The sequence below is a fragment of the Ambystoma mexicanum genome, chromosome 9, assembly GCF_040938575.1.
Source record: "Ambystoma mexicanum isolate Mex_15411 chromosome 9, UKY_AmexF1_1, whole genome shotgun sequence".
NCBI lineage: Eukaryota > Metazoa > Chordata > Amphibia > Caudata > Ambystomatidae > Ambystoma > Ambystoma mexicanum.
In genome coordinates this window covers 873619344-873633249 of record NC_090931.1, presented here as the reverse complement: position 1 = coordinate 873633249, position 13906 = coordinate 873619344, and the positions used below count along the sequence as shown (strand labels likewise).

The following is a 13906-nucleotide window of genomic DNA, read 5'->3' as shown; positions in this document are numbered from 1 at the left end:
CAGCTGCCCTATTCAACCCTGGTAGCTTCATGACCCAGTATTAACTTTACATTTTTTCCACAGGGCAAACTCCAGAACGGTAAATCCAGGGCTTCCAGGCTTGGAGGCCAGGAATGGCCTGGACAAGAAAAGACTGTGTGAAAAGCGAAAACAATTGGCAAACAAAAATGTAGGCAGGGCTATCTAAGAGTCATGCTGGGTCATGCTGACGAGGATATGGGCCCCAGATAATAAGTGTGCACCGCACCGCAACCTGCCCCCTCCCTAGGCCCAAAAAAAAAGAGGTGATGACTGGAAGGTTTAGACTGAATCTTAACCACTGGCATTGCTCGGGGCAACCCTCCAGACCATCGTTCTTCGCCTGCCAAGCCATTACAGAAGGGGAAAGACCATATGCAAATAAGGCTTGGCCCCAACCCGAAAGGGGAAGTCCAGCCCGAACTGCTAGGTCACATCCCTTCTGCACGAGACCACAAGCATCCCCAAACATGTTTCACCCTTGTTGGGGCTCATCAGTGAGGAGTAGCTTGGGTCTCTAGGCCCAGCACGCACGGGACCCACGTCTGGGCATACCCGTCCCACTGGGAGTGACAAAGCAAAAACAAAGAGGTGATGACTGGAAGGTTTAGACTGAATCTTAACCACTGGCATTGCTCGGGGCAACCCTCCAGACCATCGTTCTTCGCCTGCCAAGCCATTACAGAAGGGGAAAGACCATATGCAAATAAGGCTTGGCCCCACCCCAAAAGGGGAAGTCCAGCCCGAACTGCTAGGTCACATCCCTTCTGCACGAGACCACAAGCATCCCCAAACATGTTTCATCCTTGTTGGGGCTCATCAGTGAGGAGTAGCTTGGTCTCTAGGCCCAGCAGGCACGGGACCCACGTCTGGGCATACCCATCCCACTGGGGGTGACAAAGCAAAAACAAAGAGGTGGTGACTGGAAGGTTTAGACTGAATCTTAACCACTGGCATTGCTCGGGGCAACCCTCCAGACCATCGTTCTTCGCTTGCCAAGCCATTACAGAAGGGGAAAGACCATATGCAAATAAGGCTTGGCCCCACCCCGAAAGGGGAAGTCCAGCCTGAACTGCTAGGTCACATCCCTTCTGCACGAGACCACAAGCATCCCCAAACAATAGGCCCGCCTCCTTATAACGATGTAGATGGCCACAACATAACACCTTCCCCCTTCTTAAACAAACAGTCAACATATTAACCCATTTCTTTGATAGGTTTTACAGGTTTGGTCCTGACCCGCTGTCGTTCTCGTGGTGGGCCTGGACTGCATCTTGGGGGGCTGATCTCCCTGCCACTCCATTCTTCATCAGACGCATCCCTGTCTCCCATGTAAGAACCATCCTACTCTCCCTGGGACCAGACACCAGCGGACTCATCACACTCTTCCATGATGCCTCTGTATTCCAAAATATATTCTAAGTGATATTGCATCCATCCTTGTCCTCTGCTGTGATCATGGTGCCCTTCACTCGCATGACCGTGAGGGGTCTTGGCACAAACCGAGAGTCTTCTTTCTGTTGCTGTGTCTTGTGTACCACCACTCTCCGTCCTACTTTAACTGTGCTTTCTCAAGCACCCCTTCTCACATCGGCTGCCACTTTCATCTTCATTTTCTCTCTCAAGTCCTTCTCGTGTATCTCTTGGTCAGAGGGTGTGGACCCATCTGCAAGGGGACCTTGAGGTAGCAGTATCCTCAATCTTCGTCCAAACATCAGATCTGCTGGGCACTGGCCTGTGGTGCTGTGGAGTATGTGCTGGTAATCTCTCAATAGTTGGCATAGAGTCTGTCCAAAAGGCTTTTGGCAATGCTCTCTTGAGGCCTTCCATGAAGCGGTCAAACATGCTGTTAGCCTGGCGCTTAAAGGGTGTGATCTTTCAGTGCTTTAACCCCATGTATTGTGCAAAATTGGCAAAGTCCAGGCTGGTAAACAGCGGACCATTGTCCAACTTAATGACTCTCAGAATACCATGCGCAGTCAGGATGCGTTCCAGAGCTGGTATGGCCGCTGCTGTGGATGCCACTCTCTGCGCCTCTGGGAATCTCGGAGTGGGCCACAGAAGTCAACCGCCAGCTCTTCCCAGACTCCTTCCGGAAGTAGGGACATCTGAAGAGGATTTGGCCATGGAGGTGGTGTTACTACACAGCAGATTGCACAGTGCTTCAGGGTGTCTTCAACCTGCTTGTCTAGGCCTGGGAACCATATCTTTTGTCGGAGCAGTTTCTTGGTGGACACCACCCCCCCATTGCCCCTCTTGTGCCAGATCACAACCTGCAGGCGTAGTGACTTGGGCAGAGCAATCTTGCACCCCTTCATGACAATGTGGTCTTCAGTGACTGTGAGCTCATTTTGCACCAGTGTCATGTTTTTGACGTTATCTTGAGACACGGTGTCCAGGTGTTTGGCCATGTCTTTTGCATGCTTCATTCTCCCGTGGCCAATGGCATCAGCTGCAGATTCTAGTTGGAGCATTTTCAACGCCACAGAGAACAGCTTCATCTGGTGGGTGACATAGTGCAAGTAGGCGTCTGCAATGAAGTGTTCTGGTTATCGAGTCTCTTCCGGATGGCATGAGAGGTAGTCAGCTGGATTTTTGTCCTTCCCCGGCCTGTGGCAGATTGTGAACTTATAGTCCTGGAGTCAAAGACCCCATTTTACAATGTGTGGTGGCATTCGTGCTTTTGGGTTTGCATAAATAATAAGAAAGGCTTGATGGTGTGTGGCGACCATGAAGGTCTTCCTGAAAAGAAAAAGATGAAAATGGTTAAAGGCCCAGACGACCGCAGGCTCATCTTCTCAGCCTGTGAGTACTTTTGTTCCGGGGTTGTGAAGCTGCAGCTGGCATAGGACACAACCCTTTTGATGTGCGTGGTCTTGGGGTCATATTGGGCCAACACTGCGTCAATTCCCACCGGCTGGCATCGACCGTCACCTCTTTTTCCTTGGACAAACTGAAATATGCCATATCAGTGGCGGATGCAATTTTTGCCTGAATGGTCTCGAAACTGGATTCGCAGTCAGTGGACCAGACAAATTCCTGGTTGTCTCTGGTAAACTCACGGATTGGAGCACTCACCGTGGCATAGCTTCAACTTTGTCTGGGTCGGGGCGCATACCTTGATCCAAAAATATGTGTCCAAAGAATTTCAGTGTTCATTTTCTGAACTCGCATTTATCCGTGTTGAGGGCAGCTTCCAGTACCATACTCACCCGCTGTAACGTGTCATGTTCCTGGGGTTTTTGCCAAATACCAAAATGTCATTGCTATAATTAAAGCAGTTTGAGATATGTTTGATGACCTGGTGGATCTCCTCCTGTAAAATTTCTGCTGCGGAGATCCAGAAGTTTAGTCTTTTGCAGTGATATAGCCCCACATGTGTCACAATGGTGGTGATGTACCATCACTCTGGGGCAAGTTCCAATTGGTGGTAGCCCTTGTTGAGGTCCAGCTTAGAGAATACTGTCACCCCATTGAGGAGGTATATCATGTCTGTAATTCTGGGGGCCGTGTGACGGTCTGGCTGCATGACTACATTTTCTCTGTGCATGTCCACACATAGGCAAAATGGACCCTTTGGTGGATTTCTTCAGGAAGGGTACAATTGATGAGACTCACGGGGTGGGCGCGACTAGTGGTTCGATGATATTAAGGTCTGGCAGATGCCTGATTTCTTCTTCCACCTGCTTCTGAATGTTTATAGGGATCCTCAGATAGTGCTGAGCAATGGGTTTAACTGTTTTATCAATGTGGAGACGCACCTTGCAGTTCCGTTGCTTGCCAAGGCCTTTAAAGAGCTTGGGGAATGCCTTCACAACATCCCCGTCCGGGGTCAAATATGTGTGGGCCATTATATTGTATAGAATGTGGACTAGACCCATGTCGATGGCAGTTCAGAAACTTAGGATACACTCGCTGTTGGCTTCGGTGGAGAGCATGTGTAACTGGATGTGGGCTGTGTGGGATTTGTGAACATCCCTTTGCTCTGCAGTGGTGTGTTGGAGCTGTATGGGTATATGTCCACTGCAGAAGGCCTCAACTTCGGTGGTTGTGGGAGCCGGTTGTATGCATCCTCACTCATGACATTCACTGTCGTGCCAGTGTCAATCAGGAATTCAGTCGGGGTGTCATTTACTTGAAGCGTCAACATGGGGATGTGTTCCTTGGTGATCCTATTGCCCAAGGCCCACACATAGCCCAACTTCCCTGATCATCTGGGGAGGAGGAGGATTCACTCCCTGAGTGGGATCTTACTTCCACATATCCCACATTCTGTCTCATTCTGTAGGTCCCCCTTCTGTCTGGGGATCTGTAGGACCGTCGGGACTGCTGCCTGTCATCCTCTCCTTCAGCCAGGTGATATTTCCGGTACACACGCTCAGACTTGCTATCCGCGGGATGGCACTTGGAGTGCTGCCAGATGTTCTTCAGGGAGGACCATTGTGGAGCCGGTGTACGGGCGTTTCTACATACAGCCTAGACGTGGTCATCGCCTCCATAGGCAGCTCACTTTGGACCCAAGGCAGGTCATGTGCCCTCATGAGGGACCTCGTACCCATACCAGAAACATGTTTTGTTGGTGCTCTTGGTGTTGTCTGGAGTTGCCGGTGACAATCTCTTGACGGTCTCACTGGTCTCTCAGCGATGAGGACATGTTCACTCTACCTAAGTGGGCATCTTGCTGAGATATGGCAAGGTCAGTCCATGCCATGGCCAAGATCTCCACTAAAGTCTGTTGTTTCAGGAGCAATTTCTTCTTCACACCACTATAACTTCAGAGCACCACGCTTCTTCGTTTGAGTAACAGTGAAATAGGCAGTGTTTGATAAGGATAGAGAGGCGCTTTACAAAAGTGTCCAGAGTTTCACCTCTCTCCTGCATGGTGGTATGGAAAATGTGCCTCTCATAGACTACATTGGTTTGGGGGGCAAAGTATGTGGCGAAGGCTTCTTGGATCTCTTGGAAAGTTGCCTTTTCCTCATCAACCAGCTTGTATAGGATGTCTCGCAATGCAGCCCCTACTGCCAGGGTCAATAGGTTCTTCTTGCGCTCATCGGCTATGGGGCCCATTGCTCCCACATAAAATTTAAAGTCTTTGGCCTAGCGGATCCAGTGTGGGCTGAGGTTGCTGGTATCTGTGAGCTCAAATGCTGTGGGCAGTTGCCAAGGAGTGACATCCCCTTGTGCAACTTGAACACCTCAGACGGGCGGGGTCGCACCATGGCTGGTATGTCATCATACGACATTGTGGCAGCGGTGTGATCCTGTATTCCCTGTTCTTTTTAATGTATACCCAGGGTGCAGTGGGTGTCCTTCAGGTTGTTATTAATAAAAGTCTTGAATGCAATTCCCTTGGGCAGAGTGGAGTCCGACTCCTCACCTCTGCAAGCTTGGACACTTGACTTTGTCATGGTCAATTGCAATAGCAGCCCTGAAAGGCCTTCCGACCTGCTGGCCCATTTGTTGGCTGTGTATGTGCTGGGGGTCCCATGTGGAACAGCACAGCTGTTATTGGCCCTATATGTCCAGTGCGTACCCGTTGTCCTCGGGTGACTCACGGCTTCAAACACAGCGCCGTAGCTCACTGCCACCTCCTGGGGGGCAAATTGAATGTAGCTATTCCCTGCTCACTGCCGCCTTCCGAGTTGTGGTGGGAATACACCTTCCACTGCGCGAGTGCACTATGAATCACTGCTGCAGCCCGGGCGAGAACATTGTTGTGTACACGCTTGCTGCCGCCGCCCAGGGCCAAAAACAAATGCCACCCGTGCCTGCAACGAGCACCGGGTGATGAGCTGTGTCACCTGCAGGCCTGCCAACGCATTGGGCTCAGGCCCTCTTCGTTGCCAATGTAAGAGTCGTGCTGGGTCTCGCTGACGAGGATATGGGCCCCCGATAATAAGTCTGCAACGCGCACAAAGGAACAGAAACCCACACAGGTTCACCTGGCTTCAACTCCAACTTCATTCTGATTCACCTCCCGAGGTTTCCTGCCTTAACGTCACTTCCCACAACCTGCCCTTCCCTAGCCCCACCTCCACATAACGATGTGGATGGCCACAACGTAAGAGGCTACTATAGAGCTGTTGACAAATTCCACCATACCTTGCAAACCTGACACTCCCAAATGTGAGAAGCTATCTTGATCAGAATACAGCATTGTTCCTCCCCGAGATCTCAGCTCATGCTAATGCAGCAGCGGTCAATGTCTGCCTCACTGCCATGTTACACTGTCCCCCTTAAGTGCTTACAGATAGTGAAGTAGCCGGGTTCATGGCGAGGAAAGTGTACAATTTGGTTGTAAAGATCTAATAAGTGTAGGTACCTTTTAAACAGCCACAGAGAAAGTAAAGCGTGATACAGTGATGCAGACGAATGCACGAGAATGCTCTGCTCAGGAACCACAACCCCTCTGTCCCCACCCCATCTCCCAGTATGGAGCTCAGCTCATCAGCCCCCTTGTCAGATTGGGGCTGCTGAGCAATTTAACACACATGAGTCCTGAAGAAAAGTTACTCTCCAGTAGCCCTCTAATAAAGGTTCCACATCTAGATGAAGAGAGCAAATGTTTGGTTGTTGTTTGGCTATATGCATTTTAAAGACAAATCCCAACCACAGCCTCAATTACAGATTGCCTAAAATCAGGGTTGTCCAACTCCTGGCCTCGAGGGCCGGATCCATACCGGGTTTCCAAGATACCCCTCATCAATATTCATGAGATAAAGTTGCATACAATGATTCTAAATGTATGCACATTTTTCCTCATGAATATTAATGAGGGACATCTTGAAAACCTGTCAGGAATCCAGTCCTCGAGACCCAGAGTTGGACAACCCTGGACTAAATTGTGAAGAAATGGTATGCTAAGCACAATTTGGAAAGCTTTCTGCTTGTTTGACAAGAAAAGAAATATGACTATTCTACAGGACTGCTTGTTTTTTTTTCACATAATGCATAACAAGCTGCATGCACACTGAACCTCCTTCGGCCTCCATGCCCAGCAGGTAAGTGTTGGGTTTCCCTGCTACCACAGCACTCTTTCCTCCGAAGCTAGGATCAATCCGTGACTCTATCAAAAAAGAAAAAGCTTGTATTGATATCACATTTGTTACTAAACCATGTCATGCAGACTCCTCCATCCTTCTTGATAAATGGGTTATTCCTTTTGTGGGTGGGAGGGTGCTTCCGACCTGCTGCAAAAAGAGGCTGCAAGACATTTTTAATATTCCTTGCTGAAAGTCCTCTCTCCTCCTCCCAAGGTCCCTTGCCCTTTCTTTCTTCTGGGCTCTTCCTGCACTCCTCTGTTTCCTTTTCCACAGGCTAAAGTGGAGATGCATTATTAGGGTATTGCGAGTATTTTACAATCATAAGGGGAAGAACACGGTGAGGGAAGCAGAGAACCAAGGGGGCAGGGAGTTAACATCAAGGTGTCGCTTCGTGGCAAGAGGGGCAGCCCAAGGCCTGTTCGCCTGGTGCTCCTCTGTCACCCACTGTAGGGGCTGGAGTGTATCCTCAGTGGACAAGCCCCTACCGCAGCCATATTTGTGAAGCCATACACACCAAGTTCCCTAGTGGTTTCATTGCTAAATTTTTACCACACACATTTTACAGGGGGGGTAATACGAAATTCATCTACAATATATCATTTTACAAAAAGGTACAGATAGTACGTTTGGGAATGGGTATAGGATTTTTAGGGGTCGGCTTTGGGGATAATGGGTGGCAGCGGCAGGGGGCACTTTTTTCTGCAACACTGAATTCAGAACCAATTAAAATGAAACAATGAAACATTCAATGAAACACACATAGACCCACATACTAAATAAGGCAGAGCAGACATCCATAGTTTTAAAAAGGCTACTGTTTATATTCTACAAGGGGTATTTTATAAGTAAACCTAGAACTGTCCGAACCGTATGTGAACCAAGCCCCTGTTAAACAATTGTTTTACTTCCCGGGGACACAAGTCATTTCTGGGTTTAATTACTGATAGGAGTCCGGGGTCACATCATTCCTGGCACTTAATTACCTCCAAGTGACTCCTTTGCTGGTATAAGGCAAAGTTATTGAGAATCAAGAGCGCACCTCAGGAAGTTGGCCCGACTGGCAACCATTAATTTACAGAATGGACACGAGTTGTAACAGAAAAAGTGCAAACAAACAAAACATATTAGACGGAATCTCCCAAGACATTGTGTCACTGATTAGACACACATCAAAAGGTTGGTGATTATCTGACGCTGAAAAAATTGCAAATTAAGAATGTTTGACAGAGAAATAATTAGAAAAAGTAACAGGAACATATTTTCTATTACCTTTAGATGAATCATTGAACATATCTGTTATCTACATCTGAAGAAGGGCTTAGGAAAGCCCGAAACGCGTAATGTAACGTAGGAGTTGTGTCTGTAAGGAAGAATCAACTTGAACAGGACATTGAGTTAAAAATCCTATCAAGATATCACATAAACCTGGAGTCATTTAAGTGCAAGATAAAACTCTAAGTTATTTGTAAAATTCTTTTTTCTTTCAAATTGTTGAACACTTAACAAAATTTGTCATATATTGTTTCAAAAAGAAGGAATGTTACATACAATGTAATGATTGACAATTACAATGTTAATGTTTTATTGATTGTGTTTACTAAAAAGCAGATAGAACAGTTTGTTCTAAAAATAATTTTGTTTAATTTAAGAAATCTTTCCTTTAAATTAATACTGAAAAACGCTAAAGTGTATTTGAATTGAATTTCTTCCGATTAAAGTGTGCCCTGGACATTGCCTCTCGTGTACCACGGGAAGCCATCATTTCACATAGTTTTTAGTCTGGTAGCACATACACAGAGCACATCTTCACATTTTATCCAACCATTAATTTGCTCCCATACTCCAACAGAAAGTAGCCCTCGCAGCGCTCCATGTGCTGAGGAGTCAGACTGCCCCGATTGGTGCAAGCTCTTGCTGTAACTCCCTCGGCCTCTGTGGCTGAAGTCACTGCTGCGACAGGAAACATTTTGTGTTCGCGTTGCATTTGTTGTCCTATTGATTCAGAGAGCTTCCTACCTTCTTCTTGCTACATCAGTTAGCTGTGGTGTGGATGCACGGGTGCTGCGTGAAAGAGGCTTTCCTTGTGGTGGCAGGGCTTTTTAAGCTTCCTGGCCAGAAGTTATCTCTCCTCACTCCAGTGTCCTTTTCCTCCTGTCCCCTTCCTGCTCCTTGCCTATCTTCCTTTCCTTTCTTTGGGGTGGGGGAAGGGGGTCAAGAGGCTTGTTTAGCTAAGGGGGCAGCCCCTCATGCTCATGTGTTTTCTGTCTCCCGCTTGTGGGTGCTGAAGCATAGCCCTTGTTTTTTCCCAATGCACATTACTTTTTCCCTCCTCATTCCCTGACTCCTAATTCTTTTTATTCAGTCACCAAGAATATTTCCCCCACCCTCGCCTCTCACCTGGTACTTCAGGGACTCCTCTTGAGGGCTGAACCAGGCAGTTATCCTGTTGGCAATGTGCATGAAACAACTTTATAGCCTCACAGAGCCTACTACAAAACCTCATACAGCCACCAACTGGACCCCACATAGCCCCAAGAGAAGCATATGACCCCCCCAGCGCACTGTCAGATACCCTCAACAGATCCAAAAACAGCTCATAACTGACCCCTGCATATCGCTATCAGACTCACTGTTACCAACTGACTGTCATATAGCCCCAGCAGATCCCATAACACGCTCTCTCCCTCTCTCTCTGTGTTTTGAAATGGACGCCACGTTGGCTTAGCAAACTGCGTTTTAGCCCGTGGACATCGCGGTATAAAAAAGTTCTGAAAAATACATTTATGGTAGTCAGAGGATGAAAGAGTGTCTGCGGAAGGTGTGGCAGAAAGGAAAGGGAACAATGTATGCATTATTATGTGCAAAGATGGTTGTAGGGTTGTCACCGTGCACGCAGTCATTTTTCCTGCCGGCGGCCAACACGGAGAGCAAGAAGCACCCGCAGATAATATCCATTGAAAATTGTGATATTATGTTATATGCTACAACAATAATTAATATGGGTTCAGTACTTATGTAATGAAACTAGTAAGTTTCACTGACTTGTCACTGTGGCTATAGCCAAATTGTTTAGGGCATGCATGGTTACAAAAGTACATTTCCTTTGGGTTTAACATTCCCAACAATCTGGCCAATGGCTATGGTGAGAATACTTCACTTTCCTTGGGTCTAATAGTAATGTAGTTTGAACAATGTGACCCCTGGCTAGAGGCAGAACAGGACTTCTAGAGTGTGGCTATAGCAGTAGTAGTAGTCACAGTACATACTGGTGTGGCCATGCTCAATGACCAGTTTGTTCATATACATCCTTTTTAAACCAACCATAAATGTTCTGGTGTTTGCTACTCATGCTGCAATACTTCAACCACTAGGCTGTCAGATACTGCACTGCTGACCTTTAATAAGGGTGAAAGCGGTATGCAACTGTCTGCAGCCTTGAGCACTGCCTGTCTTAGGTCAAGGAGGCGATGCATAAACTAGGACTGGCCTGTAAGACAAAGATAATTGTCTGGAGCTAAAGGCTTGCATTTGGCCTAATTTGCATAGCCCAAATGCTTTGCCCATGTGGTTCTGAACTGGAAGTCAACTTCCAGTGATGGTTACTGGTTGTCGCTGGTTCATGTGTGACTCGGTTCAAATGGCTTTTTTATGTATGTATGTATATATATATATGCACAGAAAGGTTTCTTTATGTTAAAAAAACACCGAAATGCATGTATCCTTTTCTTAGTTATCCAAACAGAGGCCAGATAACTATATCTTTATTACCATTTAGAGTACTCCAATGATATCTATCTTGCTCTTCCAAATTATCTGATTAGTCAACTGCGGTGACTACAAAATGCAGCAGCATTCGGCTACTATCCAAAGGAAGCTGGTTCGAGCACAGATGCCTGGTGTTCCAGTCTCTCCATTGTCTGCCTTTAGAGAATACAGTGACATTTCAGGCTCTCTCAATGGGCCAGAGTGCTCGGTACTGTTTGGGACCCAAGTTCATACATAACGCTCCTGCTCAGAGCTTGCAATATGACTCCTCCCTTCTCTCCCCTGATACCAAAAACCAGGATGTGGGTAAGAGCCAACTGTGCATTCTCAATAAAGGCTGCTGTGCTCTCGCACTCTCTGCCCTGCTCCTTCTGGGGCCTGGTGGACCATCTGTAGTTCAGGATGGTCCACAAGACCTTAATTTAACATGTTAAATCTCTTTCTCTTACCTTTAGTCAAAGTAAATGCTGGCCTTCATAGGAAAGTGTCCCTGGAATGTATGAGTTGGCTCAGGCCTAGCACTAGGAAGTGTCCTTCCAGTGTTTTCAGTGCACTTAAACGTCCTCACATAAGAGCTCTATAAGCGATCAACTTAGCCATGTTGCCTACTTCCCTCCCTTCTCCTTACTACCTCCCTGCTCCTCTTATGCCCCTGCTTTCCCCTCTTGCCTCTCAGCACTTTGAGGGTGGTATATGCCCTCTACAAGCAGCCAAACCTTGCATCACAAGAGTGCTGAGTGGAGTGGAGTGCTGAGTGCTTTGAGTGCTCTCCTTCGACATACGAACCCCTGGCACAGCTGGCACAGCCCGGCATCTTTCTGACGTCGATAAATTGAGCACCATTAAATAATAGCCACTATTAGTACAGTGCTTAGAAGTCTGAGGAATCCAACATGAAGCTTTATGAAAAATGCTGATATATTATGAAGAGCTCCTGATCGAGGCCGAAAGCAAATTTGCTCATAGCAATGAACCCCTCGCCAGTCTGCAAACCCAGTGTATACTGTACAGCAATATCCAAGAAGTTGCTTTAAGGCTGACGTGGAAAACAAGCTCCTGGCTGCCAGCCACACCTGCTTGTGGGAAAGCAGTTGTATCAAACAGCTGGCGCCGGCGAGATGAAAGTTATGACGTGAGTTGATTATCATGACCCACTGGTGAGCCGCCATGCCGTGGGTGACTTTAGGAGTGTAGGAGGATTCTTAGCGTTTGGGATTCTCTGAGCACCTGCCCAGTGAGAGGTAATTACCTGGGAGGCCCATCCTGCAAGACAAACACTCAGAGCAGGCCCCTCCTATCTCCGGCCCCGAAAGCAAACAAGCTCAGGTATGCCGGGATACTTTGCTTGCCAACCTCAGAACAAACACTGGAATCCGGACTCCAGTGCCTGCACGCTTTGCCAGGCCCTGGCCTGCACAAAAGAATTTGGGCCTCATTACGAGTTTGGCAGTATTCTGGTAGTAAATCTGCCGTAATACCACCCTACTGAATTACTGTTACCACTACTTGGTCTGTCGGAATTACTGCCAGATTACAAGTGGCGGTGGCAGAGTTAATCCCCATTTGACTCTATGGTACTTTTTTTCGGCAGAATTACTGCTGCAGTAATTCTGCCGATTTAGCTGATTTTTCATAATGCTGGAGGTAGATCCCCCCACTCCGGGGCCATACTCATAGTATGGTGGTGCTGGAAAAGTGACGGTAATTCCGTTACCACCAAGTATTTTCCACACCGCCATACTTGTAATGAGCCCACGTGAAACCACCTACAAGGCTATAAAAGCGCTAGAGATGCATAGCTAGAACCGTGTTAGATCAGCCAGAAGGAAGAAAAGAAATGGCTAGAAAAGAACAGTCTCCAGTCTTTACCGGAACACAGGAAAGACCGGTCATAGGTGGCTGTGGTGCATAGATTATAATGGAGGTGTTTCCTAAGGCAAAGGGTAATGGGGGATTTCTATAGTTTTATCATTGAGGCTGCATAACAGGAGCCCCTCCTGGAACTTCATTAATCTCCAGGCATATTCCCTGCCCCACGGCAAAGAGCGGAGAGCAGTGCAGATTGATGATAAGTGAACACCTCTTGAAGAGGGCATACTTGGGCTGGCAAGTTCACATTTAAAGTGGCACAGCCTTTAGTTTGTGTAGACTGATGATCACCACTAACTTAATCCTTCCTCCCTCTTACACATTCTAGTGCCAAGAGGCGGCCACGCGGCACAATTCACAATATTATTATTGTTATTATTATCATTATGGTATTCAATGATCAGGAACCTAGAATCAGGAAGCAATTGAGCGCTTTACAATCATAGGGGGAAGAGCACAGTGAAGCAAGCAGAGAAATAGGGAGCGGCGAGCTAACAGGGGAGGGGGTGCAATTAGCAAGGGATAAAGGAGCCCGTTGCATTACATTAGTTATTAGGTTTCTCAGTGCATCAGATTCCACATGCATCAAAGTAAGATGGGGTCCTATGACCGTTGAGTGGCTTTATGGGCTAGGCTTCTGAACCCCTCTTCAGGCCCCAGCTGCAGTAGGATAGCTTCCATCAGGGATGATTGTCTGATTTGAAGGTAAGACTCCCAAGGTTCACTATCACCTGTTCATAGTTTCAACAAATCTGCTGGCGAGTGGCATAGAAGCAGAGGAATGCTGCTTGTGCGTGCTTTTTCTTCCGTAACTTACGCTATTTGTGACGCGTGATCCGTAATACTGGTTAATGCCTGCACCGTTTATTTGAGCCTGATGTAATGGGCATTGAAAATTATTATTCTAGTTTGGCACATGAAAAATTCTGAAGCCTAGGTTTTAATAGTTGTTGACCATTTATATTTTATTTGATTAAATTTATAAAGGAATAATTGCAGTGCCATGTGATTTTAGGAAATGGAACCTGCCATATTTGTTTATTGACTGAAAAAAATCCTAATGGAAGACCAATTGTCTAGCAGAAAAACTGTGGGTGTATCTTGGCCAGAAAGCAGTGGATCATTTCTCTGCACCAATCGTTAGTTGGGCTGTGAGGAAAGCTCAGGTGCCGCGCGTTTGTCTTGGAAGCAATACAATGCAGAGCAGC

At 47.1% G+C, this 13906-nt stretch overlaps 1 protein-coding gene across 3 annotated transcripts in view; it reads left to right on the top strand.

The window, feature by feature from the left end:
- The window catches only part of MLPH (melanophilin), a 532938-nt gene that overhangs the window by 123862 nt on the left and 395170 nt on the right, over positions 1–13906 (top strand). The gene's annotated exons all lie outside the window — the stretch shown is intronic.